This window comes from Tenebrio molitor, chromosome 6 (genome assembly GCF_963966145.1).
Source record: "Tenebrio molitor chromosome 6, icTenMoli1.1, whole genome shotgun sequence".
NCBI lineage: Eukaryota > Metazoa > Arthropoda > Insecta > Coleoptera > Tenebrionidae > Tenebrio > Tenebrio molitor.
In genome coordinates, this window is record NC_091051.1 from 22,240,350 (window position 1) to 22,261,077 (window position 20,728).

At 34.9% G+C, this 20,728-nt stretch overlaps 1 protein-coding gene and 1 long non-coding RNA gene across 2 annotated transcripts in view; one reads left to right on the forward strand and one right to left on the reverse strand.

The window, feature by feature from the left end:
• LOC138132903 (glutathione S-transferase 1-like) overlaps positions 1-20,728 on the forward strand; it is a 58,848-nt gene that overhangs the window by 8,101 nt on the left and 30,019 nt on the right. The window lies entirely within an intron of this gene.
• On the reverse strand, positions 2,620-5,096 carry LOC138132907 (uncharacterized). Its single transcript, XR_011160216.1, has 2 exons — positions 2,915-5,096; positions 2,620-2,853 (listed from the first exon to the last, which is right to left on the reverse strand). It is a non-coding gene; the product is annotated as an uncharacterized lncRNA (long non-coding RNA).

Here is a 20,728-nt window from a genome sequence, read left to right on the forward strand (position 1 = left end):
TTCTTAGGTAATGATTGCCATGCATTAGTAATCGCAGTCAAAAGTTCTGCCCTATTCCGAATCACTTGTCGTTGTTGCAAATTACGAACCAAAAGTCCCTACATGTTTTCTTTAGGGTTCAAATCAGGACTGCGACTCGGCCAATCAAGAACGTTTATGCTGTTATTCCTGAACCATTCTGCTACCCTATATGCTGTATGCACTGAACAATTGTCTTGTTGAAATATGAAGTTAAAATTCGGAAAAATTCTTGAAACTGAGGGCATCATCACGTCTTCAAGAATCCTAACATAAACACATCACTGTTGAGCTGATCTTCTAGATGCAACATTATCCCGGGGCTATCTACTGAAATCCATGCCTATATGTTTGCCGAAAATCGACCGCTCCTTTCCGTTGTATTTGCTTGTATTTACCGCTTCAACAGCCGTCATGAAAGGGCTATTGCGTAACCTATTGAGAAGGATATTATCTTCTTCTGCAGTAGATGTGCTAGGCCTCCCTGAGCCTTGGCGTCTCTCAATAGTTTCATTTTGCTTCCATTTCTGAAGAATGGACGAAATTGTACTTTTAGGTATACGAAGGTCCATCGAAATCTCAGCTTGGGACATTCCTCTTTGTGCAAGAGTTACTATTTTAATTTTATTAAAATTTGATACCGATGGCATTTTGCTTGACTTTCAAAAGTGACAAGTAAAAACATCAATCATAATGTTAATGACAATAAGGAATGGACTACACCGATTTTTTTTGAAATGACGGAAAAATGACGGACGAAATTTTTTGGCCGCCATAGTACAAGATAAATATGTAGCACGGATAGTGAAGGAAGAAACAACGACCCAATTGAAATGGCACAGGGGTTTTTTAAGACCAATTATAACTTCGCAATAGAGTTGTGAATTTATGGCTTGAGTCTATTTTGAAATGTACTCCTGAAATTTGCCAACATTTTTGTAGATATTGTGAAGAACTAATTTCGAAAGATTGGGCAAAATTAATGGGAAATCTTTCATTTGAAAACGTTCTTTCTTTAATAATTTCATTAGAAGAATCTAACTCGGAATTTGATTGGGATTTTGACGCAGGTAATGATGATTCAGAATTTTCTAATGAAATTATGGAAGTTGAATAGTTTACGACAACAGTTGGTAATCTCTTCCATTAACTGATTTAAATTATTCATTTGTCGTTTATACACTTCATTTTTCAAGTAGCCGAACACAGAAAAGTTTAAGGGAGTTAAGTCCGGCGAACGCGGAGGCCATGGCGTATTTGTACCTCTACTTATGACACGATCACCGAAAAAGTCACTTAAATACTGTAAATTTGCTTGAGTTGTATGCGGTGTCGCACCGTCTTGCTGAAAATAACCATACTGAAGCTCTTCATCATCTAACTGGTTAATGAATTCATTCAAAATTAATTCCCTGTATCTCTCAGCATTAATAGTTTGATGAAAAAATATAGGACCAATAAGTCTCCTGCGCGAAACTGCAATCCATACGCCAACTTTCATTGGATATAAGGGGGCTTCAACAAACACATGTGGATTTTCAGAACTCCAATAGCGAACATTTTGTGAATTAACGTATCCTGATACATGACACCAAGCTTCATCTGAGAAGAAATTCAAGTCTAACAATCTGTCATTATTGAGATTATTCTGAAACCAGTTACAATAATTTATGTGGCTTTCAGGGTCATTAGGCAGGAGCTCTTGTACAGTTGTTACTTTGTACGGATGGAAATGCAAGTTCTTTTTAACAATTTTATGACATGTACTCCGAGGTACACCAGTCTGAAGAGCCAGTCTTGTAAGGGATGTTCTTCTAAAGTATCTCGTATGTTTTCAACTACATCTTCCATCACCTTGGGACGACCTGACGATTTCCCCTTTTCAACACTACCAGTAGCAACAAAACGATCAACAATTCGATTAATGTGAGCGGCAAGGGACTTTTTTAAAATATTTTGGTCCGGGTAGTTGGCTAAAAATTCTTCTTTACAAGCTTGAACGCTGTATGTCCATTCTCCGTCTCTTTTAATACCGTTGCGGTAATAAGACATTATAATGAACTTATTTTGTTCAAGTGTGAACACCATTTTAGCAATGGGAACAAATTAAATGCTCGATATTTTATTCCCAATGCATGTTACATTTTCCAGTTAATTTATTCAAATGCATGACAAGAAACTAAATATTCGATAAAAATAATAGACGCCCGATAAATGTAATGAATGCTCGATATAAAATTTACATGCTTGTTAAAATAATAAATATTCGATAAAAATAATAGACACTTGATAAATAAAATGATTGCTCCATACCAAATTCACATGCTTCCTAAATTAATAAATATTGGATATAAAAAATATAGGCTCAATAAATGTAACGAATGCTCAGTACCAAATTCTAATGCTTCCTAAATTATTAAATATTCGGTAAAATATAATAAATGCTCGATAAATGTACATATAATGAATGTTCAGTAGAAGTTTGATGGTGAAAGAATACTTACCCTTCAATAAAAATGATGATTTTATCGATAAAAAAGTTCAAAGCCCACAAAGAGTAGGTACTTACCTATACATTTTCATTGAAAATAAAAAAATCAGTGAACACAAAATAAACACTAATTTAATAAAATATGTAATACAAAACAAAAAGTCTAACAATTCAAAAACAAAAACACATTTTCTGGTAACTAACTATTCTGAAAACAAAATGCTCGCAAGAACTTAAAATAAAGTTGTTAATTTTGTAGGTATCTACTAACAAAACAAAACTTAAATCTGATTCGCAACAACAAAAACTTTAGGCACAAAGTACATCTGAGGATATGAGATTATCTGAAATAAAAAATGGCATATGTACATAGGTACATCAGGGAAATATTGACCTGTGACTTACCTATTGAACTAAAAGAGCTGGTCGCCCACGACGTCTCTTTACTCCAATTGGAATAGCTTTTGCTTCAGGAGGTGGTGTGGTAAGTTTTAGCCGTATGGCCAATCCCACAATGTGTTTACAAATCAGTATTTTAAAATAAGTCGGACAATCACATTCACCATTAATCCAATCATCTTTGTCGTCGGGAATTGTTACTGTCCATACACTAAACATAACAGTCTTATATTCGTCAAAACTATGAAAGTCTAGTTTCGTACACTTTTCAAGGTTATCCTGGTTCACCTCGGTTATATCTTTTGAAGGAATAATGTAAACATTTCCCGATGTCGCTTTAGAAATAATCTTTTTTTGTGCTTTAACCCACTGATAAGATTTTGTCCACAAATCTAGGTGAATAGCTGGCTTTACGTGCACTTCTTTTAATTTCGAAGAATAATTTTGAGACCAGGTAGTTACATACTCCTTTAATATCACAGAGAATCGAGATAGAGGAAGCCGTTCTCTTAGAGTATTTTCATCTTTGATAACTCGGTTAAAAGCCTCTAGGGCGTTGTTAGTACTTGGACTTTTCTTGTCAACCCCTTCATACCAGTTTCGGTTCATCTGTAGCCATTCACTTTCAAAATAACGTAAAAAGTCTTTTTGCTCCTCCCATTTTGAAAGAAACATAATAGACGCTCTATCGAATATCTCTTGACTTTTGCTTAATTGAAGACAATCAATATCTTCCAAGATTGTATGTATGTTTGCTTTTGGACGCACCAGTTGATCAGCTTTTTTTTTACGTTTCTTTTCATATGAGCCCAGCACATTTTTATTGTAACGTTCGGACCAAATACATTTTTGAAACCATTTTGTATGCTATGGGCCGCATCACATATTAGTATCGATGGATTAATGGTTTCACCCAAAACTTTCCCTGCACCAGTTCTTAGCGCTTTGAATGCAAAAATAAAATCCTCAGTTTGCTCGTTGGCACAAACTGCCACTCCAAAAATATGAAATGATCTGGCCTTGTCTGTTGTTCCGAACACCAATAGCGGGAAACCTTGCCATATAAGTTTATATGTGGCATCTGCGTGGACATGGCAAGCATTCTGTGATTGCCTGATTAAATTTTTGGTTGACATAAAAAATCGAAAAGAAGGGGATCCCCGTAATCCATTTGGTGAGATGTTATAAAAGCCTCATCTTTATTTTCTGGAACTGGAGAGTGGTCGATGCAAAATTGTTCTAACTCCCCAAGACTTATCGAATTCGGACCAAATTTTGACTTTCTTAAAGAAGCCAAATAATTATTTAACTGTTGCTTTTTAGGAATTGGTAAATGTTTCTTCGCCAAAATTTCCAAAATCTTTTTCGGTTTTAGTTTTGGATCATTTTCAAACAAGGTATTGATCTCAGTTTTAGTATGTCCGCTTATTTTAATGGTTGTTTTGGACGGGATACTTTCGCATGTATGAAGCAATTCCGATCGGTATAAAACTACATCCTCAGTATTTGCGGGATAATATAAATATACACCTGAAGCACATTGTTCTCCTCGATACTTTACTTTATTGCAACGATAAATTGCACTAACGTTACCCTCTGTATCAACATTTTTATGATAACAGCTCCAAATACCTTAAACTTTTACTGATTTTTGAGCTAAGGCTTTGTTACTGAATACCTGTTCTCTTTTCCACTGTTTATCAACCTTTTTCCTTCTTTTCTTTGGCTCCGACTCCTCAAGTACACCAGCCGCGCTATCCTCTGAAGAACTGTATTGAGGAATCTCACTGCCACTCATATCGGTTTTAAAAACAGTACGGGTTAATAATAACACACCTATTCCCGCACTGCAGATCAGAAATACACGTAGAACATGGAACATGCCCGTTTCGTTTTGTGAGGTTATGTATTGTTCGTCGATCGTCGGTAAGCAAGCGCCCGTTTATTTGCATTACTGTAAAATGCAGAATTTCATTCAATAGTGTACGTAAATTATCGAGCATTTATATATTTTTTTGGTGCACATTTGGTTAAAATACCGACCAGAACTTAACGTGCAAGTTGTATTTTTTATATTGTGATTTTATAAAAAATATAAGGCATTTTCTATTATTTTATACTGCATTTTTATTTTTTTTATCGAGCATTTAGTATTTTTTTAATCTGCAAACCGCTTTAAATTACCGGGCGTTAATTACGACCCTTTAGCAATTAGGACTTCTAAAATATTTGAGAGGTAATAAAATTATAAAAACAGATAAAGACAATACCTTTGTAACACCACCGGAAGTTATCTAGCTTTGAAAAAAGCTTTTTTTAAACAATAAGCAGACCAGGAACGCAAGAAACAACAAAACAAGACTTCGAAAGCGGAAATGAGGTTAAGTTGACTTCGTGTTGACAGCTTGTGAATATATTTGACAATTTGGCGGATTTGGCGGTTAGTAGTCGACGAATTTAAAGGGGTTGGCTAATTCAAATTCCAGAGCCCTCTGCGATCCCACATTCTTTTGTAGACAGTCTGTATATAGATATGTGATTTTACTCCACTGTGTCACTTAGCAACACCTACCGGACTGTTTTCCTTTTATACATCTAACATTGAAAAGTAAAAAAGTCAAAAAATATTTGATCTAAAAAAACAATAGCAACGGCCGTTGTCACAGGAAAAAAGGTGATGCTATTTTCACAATATAATGTGGTTTTTTAATTTTTGAAATAAAATAATGATGCACAAGAGACTTCCAGTATGAAATAAAATACATTACGATATACATCCGGTAGTACTTGTAACAGGAACTCGTTTAGACATTCCAGACTCGGCTCCTAACGTCGCCTCGTCCATAATGTCTAACTCGTATAATACAGAGCGCCCAGAAATGTGGTAGCAAGTTTTTCGATTGGTCCCGCAAGATGACACTTTTTTACAGAGACCTTTTTTATGCATGGCAACGTCGCTATCTAAATTGGGATAAATAAATGTCAAGAATTGTCAAACGTAAAACATTCAAATTTAAATTTTATTGAAAATGTTCAAATTGACCACCATTATGCTCAATGCATAACTGAACCCTTCGAGCAACATCTCGACAAACTTTAGTGCACAAATCGGGTGTAAAAATTGTTCGGAAAACCTTTTGAAAAAATTCAAAAATTGAATGTTGCAAGATTGAACAAATTTGGCTTTTCAAAAGTGCCATCTTGTGACACTTTGTGTAAAAGTTGCTACCACATTTCTGGGCGCACTGTACGAGATCCCACTGCATGATTTCTACGTTCATCTGTTTTTTAATCAAAATACAATTTTTATAGATATTTATGAGTAGAGAAATACGTTTCTGTCGGGTTGCCTATCAAAATATGGCCGCAAGTATTTTTTAATTAAAATTAAATTAATTATTTTTTTCCAAACAGTTTCGTTCACTTGTTTTTAATAAATAAATTATAATTCATTTCAAAGAGAGATGTGTAAAGAACTTGAAAAGTTTTAGTTGCCATTTCTCAGTTGCCAACTTCACGTCATTTTTGCTCAATTAGATAGCGTCATTTTTATTTTAACCACGCACAATGCATCCTTATCTGATGCACGGTGTGGTGCGCTAACTCCCTTTCGCTCTTATCTATCTTTAACAGTTACCCCTATTTGCGGCCACTTTTCCATAAGCAACCGTATTCCATCGTGTAGAGAAAAAAATTAGCTTTAATTTGATATATAATTTATGAGGATACGTTATGAAGTTATAAATTAAACAGAGAGGTGCATGTTTACACCCGGTTGCCAAGGGGTTGCGGCCAACTGAGAAATGGCAACCCAAACTTTTCAAGTTCTTTACACATCTCTCTTTGAAATGAATTATAATATATGTAAAAAACAAGTGAACGAAACAGTTTGGAAAAAATTAATTAATTTAATTTTAATTAAAAAATACTTGCGGCCATATTTTGATAGGCAACCCTTCAGAAACATATTTCTCTATTCATAATTATCTATAATAATGGTATTTTGATTAAAAAACAGATGAACGTAGAAATCATGCGGTGGGATCTTAGACTAGTACTGTTACAAGTAACCTACCGGACTTATAACGTAAATTACTATTACGTAACTTATGAGAAGTGACCTCAGTGAACATTATTTCTAAGTAATATAAAAGGTACCTCTGGGATTCCCAGTCAATTGATCTTTAACGGTGAAACACTCTCTACACCAATCAAAATTGTTGATGCCTTTGCTGATCATTTCAATGTAAATTATATCAAATCTAATTCAAGTCCTAGTCTAACTGATAACTTAATTTATCACATTATCTCTTTTGGCTCGGTTTCCGAAGATCAAGTCCTCTCTGCTTTAAAGAAAATTAAACCGAAATCAACAACTGGTCCTGATGGCATTCCGGCTTTTCTGCTGTCCAATTGTGCCGCTACACTTGCATTTCCTCTCTCAGTCATTTTTAACCTTGCACTAAAAACAAGTGACTTTCCTTCAACATGGAAAAATTCATATATAACCCCAGTTCATAAAAAGGGTGATAAGTATGACGTTAGTAACTACAGACCAATTTCACTTATCTGCAATTTTGCCAAAACATTTGAGTTCATTCTGCATGAGTATTTATTTACTAAAGTATGTAACCATTTATCCAACTGCCAACATGGTTTCTTTCTGAAACGCTCTACAATCTCGAATCTTTGCTGCTTTACCCAGTTTTCAGCTGAGTGTATTGATGAAAGAAAACAGGTTAATGTGATCTATACGGATTTCTCAAAAGCCTTTGACAGATTAGATCACAATATTCTTCTCTCTAAATTGAACAGTTTTGGGTTTTCTGCTTCTTTGTTAACTTTTTTTAAGTCTTACCTAACTGAAAGGAAGCAGTATGTTTTCTATAAGGGATTCAAATCTAAAGAAATTATTCCAACTTCAGGTGTTCCTCAAGGATCTGTATTGGGACCCCTCTTTTTTTCGATTTTCATCAATGATATAGTCAATGGCTTATCATCTTTGAAACTGCTATTTGCTGACGATTTTAAGTTGTACCGTGAAATCTCTACCATTAGTGACTGTGTGATTCTTCAAGATGACTTACTCAAACTCAGTCGATGGTGTCATGAAAATAAATTAGATCTAAATCTGTACAAGTGTACTGTAATGTCCATTACACACAAAATCAACATCATTGAGTTTGAGTATAGAATTAATAACGTGAAATTAGCAAGAGTTCAATAGGTTGTTGATTTAGGTATTACGTTTGACAACAAATTGTCCTTTGTTCCACATATAAACGTTGTCGTTACAAAAGCATTTCAGGCACTTGGCTTTATTATAAGGTGTTCCATGCACTTCAGAAATATTGACACATTAAAACTCTTATATTGTGCATATGTAAGATCAAAACTTGAGTATGGCAGCATCATTTGGGATCCAAGTTATCAGAGATATGTGGATAAGTCGAAACTATTCAGCGTCGTTTTCTCAAATTCTTAGCATTCAACACTGATGGTGTCTATCCTGAGAGAGGTTATTCTCAACAGAACTTACTCAAAAGGTTTGACTTTCTAGACCTTCAGACCAGGAGAAGAAATTTTTCAATGAATTAAAAAAAAAAATTGATCATATACAAAATTGACTGTCCTGACTTGTTGAGTCAGATTTCTCTTCATGTGCCGAGAACTTTTTACATATCCATACCCAGAACGAATGTTTTGAAGTTTTCACCTTTACACCAAATGTGCACTTATTATAATGAGTCACAAGACAATGATATTTTCAAGTGATTGCTGAACGCCGTAAAGTTTCCTGCCCCGTAATTGGATTCGTCTGTCGGGCAGTGTATAATATTAATAATAATAATAATAATTATTATTATTGTTGTGTACAAAAAGGCATGAAGAATCATATTCGAGTTATATGGACACATGAATTATTTTCTAATTGCCCAAATTTATAGATTATTCTTATGTATCTCTTATGTATTTCTTATGTCTTATGTCCATTGTGAATAAGCACTTATGAACCGTATTAACCAGCATTTTATCCACTAGTGGAGTAAACTACCTACTAGATAAGTGAAAATGAAATGAAACAACAAATAACCTTAGCAACCAGCAGCGCGCGTTCTGAGTTTCACCGAGTTTCAGAAGGAACATTCTTTGTGATATTTTAAATAATAATTTGGGCTTCTGATTGTGGATAAAACGTTATATTGCATTCGTGTTTTAGTCGCATTTTATCCACTTAAGAATATTAAACGCGATTGCGTGGATAAAATGTTATCTAAAACACTGATACAATAAATAGGCAGAATATAGCCTAAGGGAGTCCGTTTCGGCTCAGGGACGCGAGGGTCGCGGGTTCGATTCCGACCCAGGGCGAAAAAAAAGGCTATATTCTATCTCGTGATTCGGAAGTAACGTTAAGCCATTGGTCCCGGTCTATTGAGTTGGTCATCACGCCCCTCATAGATTTGTAAACCAGTCGTAGACTGTGTAACATTTTTTTTTACTATTATAAAATATACACATATTATTTAAAATCAATAACGAGCGTCATAGAAGTTTTCACTTCTGTCGTGCGATCTTAAGCACAGACTCTTTTTTTTATGCAAACATTTTTAGTAGAATTTGCTAAAATTTCCTTATCAATTTCATCGATGATTTTGTTATACGTACAAAATATGTACAAAATTGCGCATACTCCAAAATACAGTTCTGGACAAAATTAAGGAACCACCAATAAAAAATTAATTTATGAAAATTTCTTTAATCTTAATAAAATTCTCACATATCATAGTTAAGTGTATTTTGCATTATTTAATTGCCTCACAAAAAATATACAAATTCAACTTAATCTAGCTAAAATCTAAAAACAGTCAAAATTTCAAAATCACTAAATTAAGAAATGTAATAAAAAAAAATCATTAACGTAAAGTAATAACGTGTGTTTCCGTTTCTGGCTATTATACACTCTTGCATCTATCTTGGGATACTCCTAACGAGGTTTTAAATGCTCTCTTTATAAGCAAGTTGGACAGCTCTTCAAAATTTATGGGAGGTACGAGAACGTGAACACTTGTAACTCGTCGGTTTAAGTGATCCCAGGGGTGCTCAATGGGATTTAGACAAGGGCCTTTTGCTGGCCATTCTAGACAGTCAATATTTGCATCTTTCAAAGCAGTTGTTACTATATGAGCAGTGTGTGGTCTTGCGTTATCGTGCATTAAAAATTAAGTTCGGAGCAAAATTTTCAGCGTATGGATGTATGTACATGAAACATGAGGTATAATAAATAATATTATCCCTATATGTTGTTGCCGTCATTGACACTGTAATGATTTGAATACATTACTTTTTCCGCCAAATATTTGAACCTGCGCAAAACGGTAACAAATGTGGTCGTGATCGTCATCGAATCGGAGGAGCCCTACGTTGTGATTTTCTTTTGGCGGAAAAGGTTCGGAATGCAAACGGTGAGGGTTCCAGTTGGAAGAGTGCCGCAAATAAAACACACATGTGAGGGACGCAAAATACCTTTTATTAAAAATGCCTGTAATAACTCTGATGAAAAAGAAGTTGAAACGAATACAAAAGCCAGAAATTAAGGTTAACGAGGTACAAGAAATTCACTAGTTGAGTATATCACAAGATAAACGACAAGATGAATGCAACAATATTTAAAATAACAGAAAAAACGGCCACATGACAAACAAAATGACAGTTTAAAGCTGGCAAAACAAGTAAACAAATTATAAGGCAGTTATTACAGACAGGGACGGATGAAAAACCCTCTTCAAAAACCGTATCCCAGGTATTACTCATATTTTACAATTCGATTAATGACAAAACAATGTTTAACTCGGGACTACGCGGTCAAGGTACGCCAATGGGAGCTTAGAGCTGGAGGTAACAAACTCTCGGCCGCGAGGGGACTCAGAAGAATAATCTAAATCGGCTTGAGACCAGCGACGTTTCTAGATACTCAGGTTAGTAATGAACGTCGGGCTATTTCACCGACCCAGCAATAGTGACAGAGCGCCTCGGGGTTGTACGATGAGCTTCCCAAGCCGCTTCGAGCAGAGCTTGCTCCACCTTCCCCAACCAACCGTTTACCGACAAAAACCTAAGATCTCTAGAACCGCGACGGAGGTTTCACGTCAGCATCCCAGAGCCGCATCGAGCAGGACTTAGGTCCGCCTCCGCTAACGGCCGTAACTTAACCGTGGCCTCCCCAGAAATTTACTAGACAACCCCACGACTTCCTGATTGAAACCTAACCCCCATAGTGGCGCACTTACAACATTTTACTTTAACTCTTCCGAAATCTAGCGGTGCTAAACAACAACATAAAGAAAACCCGAGTTTAATTCAATCGAACAACGCGTAACATTAAACGATGCGAAAATTCAACACAACAAAGCGCAACATTAAACAATGATGAAATACACAAAACATAACGCAACATTAAACAAGGATAACATAAGCAAAAACAAACCGCAACATTAAACAATTGGGAAATAAAAGAGAACAAAACGTGAAGTTAAATAACGATAGAATAGAACCACTTTAAATGGCTCAAATATCAGTAAACAACATAAATCACGAATACAATAATCGCTGGTAATGTTAAACAAAAAAAGATGGCTGGTCGAGTGCCGCGAAAGTAAAATGTTAGGGAAGAAAAAGGAAAACAAAATGGACGTTCGCGGTTCGGACGACGGCTCCTAATTTCCGAAATTGCAAGATTACAAAAAAAAAGGACCTCCCGGGAGAAAGATAACGCTTAAAATTAACGAATGGGCGCTTCTTAAAGCAACAGCATGCAACAAATTGAAATCTACAACATACCCTTACCACGTGGTCCTGGTCCCAAAACAAAACACAAAAAAAAAGGCAACGAAAGTGGGATAAATTACCCAGGTGAATTAAAAACGTTGAATTCTTCACGGGGACACAAAATATCTACTCGGAACGGTAGTGTAATCGGTTCAGATGTAACTTACAGATTTTTGGAATATTGGATCGCTCTTCGCTAGGTCTGTTCGTTTCGAAAAACCAAACAAAAGTGAACTACCCCCTTCAACCACCCGCGCGAGCCCGTTTCCTCCCCGCTATATTTCCGCTAGTAGTTCCCAGTCTAGCCACTAGTACCTTCACATTTGGCGCGCTGTTGTGGCGGTACCGGAAACTTAAATTTAAATTTTAAACTGGGTCACTACAACCCATTGCGCACTATAACTAATTCTGTCCGACCGATGAAACTTATTCCGCTCCATACCATCAAAGATCCTCCACCAAATTTATGAACTTCACTGCGCGTACCTCTCACCAGGTTTTCGCAAAACGAGAATACGGCAATCGTTATTGGAAATGTGAAATCGGGACTCATCGATGAATAGAACTGAGTTCGACTGTCTTTCATTGCATTCATGCTAGTTTAAACAGAAAAACAAACCATTTCCTTTATGTAATGCTGTCAAAATTGAACCAGTTGCAGGTTGTTTAGAAATCGAATTGATTTCTTTGCACCTCTTTCTTACAGTTCTTGTTGAAATTTCTTCTCCAGTAGCCAAACGAAGGTCATTTTTTACCTCCTGAGGGCTTACAAAACGCTTCCTTAAGACCTGCAGTTGTATGTAGTGATCTTCCTCGGCAGTCGCTTTCCTTTCAGCACCTTGTCCTCTTCTGTTAAAACTGGCAGTGGTTCTATGCCTTGCAGCAGCTCTTTGTATCACAGTTTTGTTGGTACATATTGAAACATTTCGACTTCCTTGACTTTTCCTCGATGTTTTTTTCCCTCATTTGGTGTATTGTTGGTTGCCGCATTCCCTCGGTGAAATTTTTGCGGAAAAAATACGAAACAAAAATAATGAGAAAAGAAATATTTATGGATGTTGTGTTTTATTTATTATTTAGCTTAATTAGGTTCTAACGAGAGGCCGTACCTTCGGAAGGTTTTTCAAAGATGAAATTAAAACGATTGAGCACATTTCACTTAAATTTTATTTAACAAATAATCGAGTGTGGTGGTGTTTGGTCCCAACAAATTATAGAAATAAAGCAGTTGGTGGAAATTTGACCCAATGAAATTTGACTCGCGGTCCACGAATTGAGATCTGACTCATGAATAAATGACTAAGCTGGGCAAATACAGAAGTTTCTGGCGCGAATAGCATTATACGAGTTTGAGATGCAAACTATGTGATCCGATTTAGATTTGACTTGTTTCCCCAATTAAATTGAACACGACGCGATGCCCTGGAATCTCATAGATCACCCTGGTCTACTCCGGTGGTCGAAAATAAAAGGGAAAAAGGTTCTAACAGGGCCAAAGGGTACCTCTCTTCACGTGTCAGCTGGCCTAGTTTGGTCGCTGGCCCCCTTGGGGGTGACGCCGGTAATTTTGTGCTCTTACGCCGGACCACAGCTAATTGAGTGCGACGGACATTGGCGGTAGCTTCCCGAACTCGAGACTCCAAGACATAAATAAAGAATGGAAATGTTTTATAATAATTGTATACTAGTTCCCCTTGACAAGAACACGTTTCCCCAATCGGTAAATGCAAGAAGATCACATACTTCGCAATAAAGAAATTAATTCAAGATTCTAAAAAGCCACGTGGTCATCAAAAGCTCAAAGGAAATAATATAATTTTTATTTTTAACACGATAGTGAACTAATGTTGGGTGAATAATTAAACCGCAACTACAATCAAAGTACAGAAATTAGAAAAATAATTTACCTTGTAAATGTAAAGCACGTGGTCACAAAATGGCTGCTGGAGGTACCGAACGTACCTCCTACTTTGGAGATCAAATCCCGAGTGAATCAAAAAAGCCTTGTTTTCCGTTCCGCATTCGGTTTTATCATTTCTGGCGCACCCCACTTTCGCAACCGCTACAAAGTGAACAATCACCTCGGTTCTACTTTACGCCGATCGCGACACCTTTTCGATAGCTCTAGAACTTTTAAAATTACAGTTTCCGTTTTTCCACTATTATTTTAAATGTTTAAATTTAGACTTTTGTTAGGACCAGACCGAATGTATAAATTTGTTGTTGAATTAGAAGCCTGAAAAAGAACACTAAATTAGTGACTCTATACAATAGTAAACCTCAACATCAAGAAACAAACACAATTAAAAATGGAACAAACAGAATTAAACAGGAACACTGAATTACTGACTCTACCGGGTGATTCAGATTAGTATTCGCGCCCCTATATCTTTTTTATTTTAAGATAAAAGTATAGCAAACCATATATATTTGTAAATCGCTTATGAAACTGCAAAAGCAAAAAATCGAGAAAAAAAAATATGATTTAATTTATTCGAAAGTGTTATTTTCTAAAAAGAGCTAGTTAGCCATGGAGACAATTGAATTTTGACATTATTAGCGTCAATTATTAACGTACCTACATTTAAATAAATAGCTATATTATTATAACCTACATTTAAATAAATAGCTATGATGGCTTCGAAACCTAACTTCTTCCTGACTATACCGCTTTGAATGCATACACGATGAAAATGTGTAGTTGAATTTTGATAGTGCATGAATGACATGATGAGTATTGGGAATCGTATTCGAATTATTCGAATATTTAAATAGGTGACTGTGTAAAGTGTAAATTCTAATATTCGAATAAAGTAAATGCAGGATGGATCGGGTATTTCACTGTCAAATAATTTTATTTTTTGGCTATGTAATTCTTAAAATAGTGAGATGCAGGGAACCAACATAACGCGAATTTAGCATAGTAAATTCAGTATGGATTTGGTATTTCGTCCAAGTCTCAGTTTTCTGGCCGAGGCGCACCCGAGGCTTGAAAACAAACAATGTCAAATCATTTTATTTTTTGGCTGTGTGGTTGTCTTGTAAATAGTGACATGCAGGGAACCAACATAATGCGAATTTACAAATGTTTGGCTTACTAGCTCTTTTTAGAAAATAACGCTTTCGAATAAATTAAATCATATTTTATTATTTTTCTCGATTTTTTTCTGATGTAAGTGTCAACTTTTTTTACACATTCAAATGTAGAAAAAAAAGCTTTGCAAGAATAGGTTAAGAAATGTATAGTGTACTATTTAAAACAAAAAGTTGACTGTCTTAACTTTGACATATGTCATCGTAGAGAAGATTTCACAACATCATCTATTGTAGTTTCACAAGCGATTTACAAATATATATGGTTTGCTATACTTTTTTCTTAAAACAAAAAAGATGTAGGGCCGCGAATACCAAACTGAATCACCCGGTATACAATAATAAAAATCAGCACCAAGAAATAAAACAAAATTAAAATGAAACAAGCAGAATTAAAATGAAGCAAACAGAATTAAAATGAAACAAACAGAATGAAAATGAAACAAGTTAACATTATTTTGAAACCTAAATTGGGCTTGAAACGCTGTCACGTAAGTGTCATGTCATGCAACTAAATTCCGTTGTTCTGCTACTTCTAAAAATTGTTCTACATTGGTTTGATTCCCCAAAACTGTTATAAAGCAGTGGTAGATATAAATAGCAATTGTCCCTAGGTTAATTCTTAGTTTGTTCATCGTCCTGATGATGCCAACTTGGTTGGATGAAACGCGTCGACAAAATTCGACAAATTTTTGGTGTGTGGGAATTTTTTCAATTTTTCATTTATAAACTAGGCAAAAATGAGCAACTTCTCTCTGCGAATATCCTTCGCGAAAAAGAATAATGATTTGAAACACTTCCTCAACTGTGAGATGCCGTCTATGCATACTTTTGGATTAATAATAATTAATGTGTGGCAGAATGTTGTCATTTGTTATTTTGAAAACAAGTGCAATAATATACACTTAACTATGACGTGTGTTAATTTTGCCAATATCTATGAGATTTTCATAAAATAATTTTAATTTTTATTGATGGTTCCTTAATTTTGTCCAGAAGTATAGTCGATCCGATGGCACCTAAATCAAAAAACCTGCGTCCCCACCGTGGCCAGTATTTTGCAAACGTTAAAGTGAATGAAAGAAAATTGCACAACATTGAGTATTTTCTTAAAACTACTACCTAGTACGGTTAGCACCACGGTAGAAAATAATATAAGGTAAAACGACGAAGCGCTATGCTAAGCAGTGACTCTCGTGTGGTAGACGATCGTGTTAGAAAGAGACAGAAAACGTAGTGCTGCAGCTGACTAATTTCTTTTTAACGTTTAACGTAAATATTAAATATTTTTGCGTTTGAAGTCTTGATTCTTTCTATTTTTTATGACAGTTTTTTGTGTATTTGAAATCAGTTTTGTAATATTGTTTTGTTCTCATCACTAAAAAGTAATAAAGTAATTTTGACATTATTTCTTGTTGATGCATTTGACAGGAAAATTCAAGTACACTTCTGTGCAATAAAATTATACAGCAAATATACTACGTGACAAAGAAAGGTAAACACCCAGTATTTATAGTTTGATTTCAATAAGTTTTTGCGGGCAAATGTGTTTTGGGTCAGATAAGAAATGATTAAATTTGCAGCCCTATCTGTGCAGTATTCTGCCTTTTGTGCTGCTGGTCCGGTTATTGCAAGTGTAAGGAAATTTTGTTTACATTGAAAATTTTGACTTTTGAATTTTAGAAAACTTGTTGGAAAAGTGTTTTTGTAAGACGAGAAATGCCGCGAGTGCGTGCACTTGGTCAGATTACTCGGCTTAGTGACTTTGAAAAAAAAAACGGATTTTAGAAATTGCCAGAAGAATTGGCAGATCTGTAGGGACCATTTTAAGATGTTGTCAGGGATGGACTCCAGAAGGCCGTGAACACAGGGCTAGGGGCACCGGACGTCGTAGGATGACAACAAGAGAATCAAGATCAATAAAAAGGTGTTTATCTTTCTTTGTCACGTAGTATATTTTATGTTTAAACGGGAGATGACGAAATTTCTATCATCCTAGCAACAATAGTTATTTGTATATCAAGGATGCGAAATCGTACTTTGACGAACCGAGAGAAAAATTGTCGTCAAGGCCGGTTTGCGGCCGAGACAAGACAATCTCAAGGTCGTCAAAGGATTTCGTAGCCAAGGTGTACACAACATTTTGTGTGCAACTCGAAAATATGTAATTATAAAATGAACAAGTAAAATTTCCTTCACTGTCAATAAAAATAAAGTCGGCCTACATGTCGCCATGTCACTATGGAAACAACATAAATAAAACAATTCACTTTGTGAAAAATTTCAGTTCCGTGTACTCATCCAGAGTTAAAAAAATATTATAAATTGTGCAGTGTCGCATTTTAAACCTGAAAAATCGAAACGGCAATATGAAAAATGTTACAGTGACTTTGAGACTGATGCAACAAGAAGAATGTGAAAACCGTGTCGGATAATGTTGTACTGGCTTACCTATTTATTGGAATTTATTTATTGTGGAAGGTAAATGTTAAGTTCTGTTATGCTACGTTGTATCATCTGCTCCTTTTTAGCTTATTTTAATCGTGGAAATATCAGGACCAAATGTCTGTTGATGACATTCAGGAAATGTTACGAGATATTTCTCTTTTTGATCGGTGAAAGATTAACCAAAATTAACCTAATTCACATGTGCATGTTTCATATAGATGATAGATCGATAATGGGGATCTTTCTTATCGACTCCTCAACCTCATGCGGCTGTCTCATTTGAAATTGGCGGAAATTTCAAACCGGATGAATATTCTGTACTAATAGTGCCCGTTCCTGACACAAAATCAAACTTTAACTGTAACCAATCCAGATTTTGTAAGATTACACAGGAAATATGCAGATAGATATGTTGTAATTGTAATAATAAATAAATATAAAAATGACTTTTACTTTTACGGCCGTCGTCAAGGCAACGGCTGCGAAATTCAATTTCGCGGCCTGTTGTACGCACGCAAAGTGCTCATTTCGCGTACGGTTGCACACAAAAATATTTATGTAAATCAGTAAATTTTTTTAGGAATGCCAAAATGCCGCATCGTTTAGACAATTCAAAAATGTTTGCAAATGTTTTATCAGTTACCATAGACCCGTATTATATAACTAAAATATTGTGAAAATTAGTCATAAGACTTGTGCTTAATTTTATTGCACAGAAGTGTACAGATGTACAATATTTTTAGAGAAAATCTCGTCTATTGTTTGGTCAAATGCATTAACAGAGAGAAATATGCACTCTATTTAAAAAAAAGATTGAAAATTGCTAAAGGTGGGTGATTTAGACCACCTCGGGATTTTATGTTCGTAAGAGACTAAAATTTGTCTCTTCTTGTTAGCATCTTGAGATTCTTGCGACATGTTTCACAGTTACTGTTTTTATAAAAATTTTTACAAATGAATCCGATTAGATAATAGATTATACAAGCTACGGTGTCTTGATCAAGATTATGAAAATTCATATCATTATCAAATTCTCCATTTTCCTTATCTGTATCAGTTTTTTCAATGAGCAAATCTATTTTTTCCCGAATTTTTTCTAATTAATTGCTTCCAGCTTCTTTCAAATGTCAGCTAACTTTTCTTCGTATCGGAATCTAATACTGAACAGTTGCCAAACTGGAGGCTTTAACAAATTACGTTAGATTGTCGTTGGTCCCTCCAGCTTGACGTTGAGTGCCAAAAAATCTCTAAAATAAATGTTAAATCGGAAATAAACACTGTGAAAAGTTAAAAAAAATACTTATACCCGTAATGGTTCTAAAAAAGAAATGCACATTCTGTGCGTGTTCTACAATACCCATCAGATAAGCGAAATTTCTTTTAGTTTAGATTGGATCCTGATTAAACTTATTGCTTATAGTGGAGTAAAATCGGACTGAAATTATGACTTTTAGTGATTCCACGGTATAACTAAATGAGACCTATACTATCTTGTAGAGGACATTTTGGGACATAAGGAATAGTCATCTACAACTTTTTTTAATAGGACCGAACTTTGAAAACGGCCTTTATACGTAGTTGAGGTGTAGTCCGAAAAACTACGTTTCTCGTAACATTTAACGCTGTGTTAATTCAACTATTGAAGCTATAATTATGATTTTCTGTATATTTGTAGTAAAAAGTACAGCGCTTCCAATGGTGAATCGGAAATTTCGCAAATATTGATAGTTTTGAAAATAGTATATTATGCTTTGGCTGGTTTGTCTGCCTCACTGCCTCACTGCCAGCCAATCTACCAGCCGCAGCACATAAAACTTCATTTTTGCTCCGAATAACATATACTATTTTTTCTTCAAACCTTCATAACAAATTATATAAGACATGTTAAGAAACCAGGTAGGAATTTCAAATGATTTAGCTAGTTTACTTTACTGCCGCTCATCAGCGGAGATAATAACTTCACGGACGCCCTCAGCGGAGATAATAACTTTATCTGCCTCTCTCAGCGGAGATAATAACTTTATCTGCCGCTCGTCAGCTCGTTAGATGCCATGACAATGAAGTGACACTTTAGCATTATCAATGCAGCAGGATAATGTCATAATTTACGGACGTTTGAAGAAAAAAATAATTAATGCATTTAGATTAATAAAAAATGCGCATCCTAAACTTCACTCTGCTGGGACCTATGTGAAATGTTGAAAATTTTGATACACATGCAGCGAGTCAAATGTAACTAAGATATTGTAAAAGTTTTTAAAAAAAGAATTAAGTCAGTAGCCCGTATACTTTTTGAGGAAATAATTTTTTTATTCGACGAGCGAACGCGCCGGGCGGCTCCCGGCACGTGTAGTTAGTCGTCTATCGATACGAGTATACTCGGAGGGCGTGTAGCAGTCTAAAGACAAAAATTTTGAGTATATAGTTTTTTTTTGGTATTTTTGCTAAAATTTCCCTACTTTAAATGCTTTCTTCTTCGTCATATTCATCCTCATATAAACAAGAAACATTGTTCTGAAATTTTTTGCAAGAACAATCACTCCAGGATCTTAAGCCTTCCTTCATGCACATACATTTATTGTTTAATTATTTTTTTAATTTAATGATAGATAAGCAATACCATTACAAAAAAATATATATATATTTATTATTTCTCGTCGATTCTCCTGTTCCTATAAAAAATGTTAGAAAAATGTCTTCAAACTAAATCAATATCAAAAAATATTATTTTTATACTAGTTTGAATTGCAGTTCATTTCTCTTTTTTTTACTTCCTGTTTTTTTGCAAAATATGCTCATTTTAAGTAGTTAAAAGATTTATCAATGGGTTTTTGTGTGCACATATGTACCTACTTGAAAATGAAATTTGCAAGTGTTACCAGCGATTCATTTTTTAACGTTTTAAAATCGGCAAAAAAAAACAGCATACAATGTCCTTCTGAAAACATTTAAAATGTTAGGGAAGTTAAACTCAATGACTATGACCGAGGCTGTTAAAATTTCTACTAAATTCGCACTGGCTTTTTAAAAAAATAAAACTTAGACCATTAACATATTAAACTAACTGAGTTATAAACTGACTACAACCTCTAATAAGTCTGCTAAAAAAATTGCCACCAACAGATGATGTTTTTGTGCTAAGGTATTAACATTAAAAAATAATTATTATTATGTACATACTTCACTCAAATTTTAGATGCATTGATCAATTACGTATATCGTTGTATAGTCATGTATAGTTTGTCCAGCGAGAGATTGGTTGACATAAAATTCATTAAATTCTACGTAGAGCAAGAAGTAGCTAACGCACGTAAAATTTGAAATATATCCTTCAAGCAGTTTATAACATTTTTTCATGGACTTATGCTCTAATTAATGTATTCTAGTGTGTTTTGTAGTGTTGGGTTAATTCAATACAATTTAAAATCTCAAAATCTAAATAAGGGCATT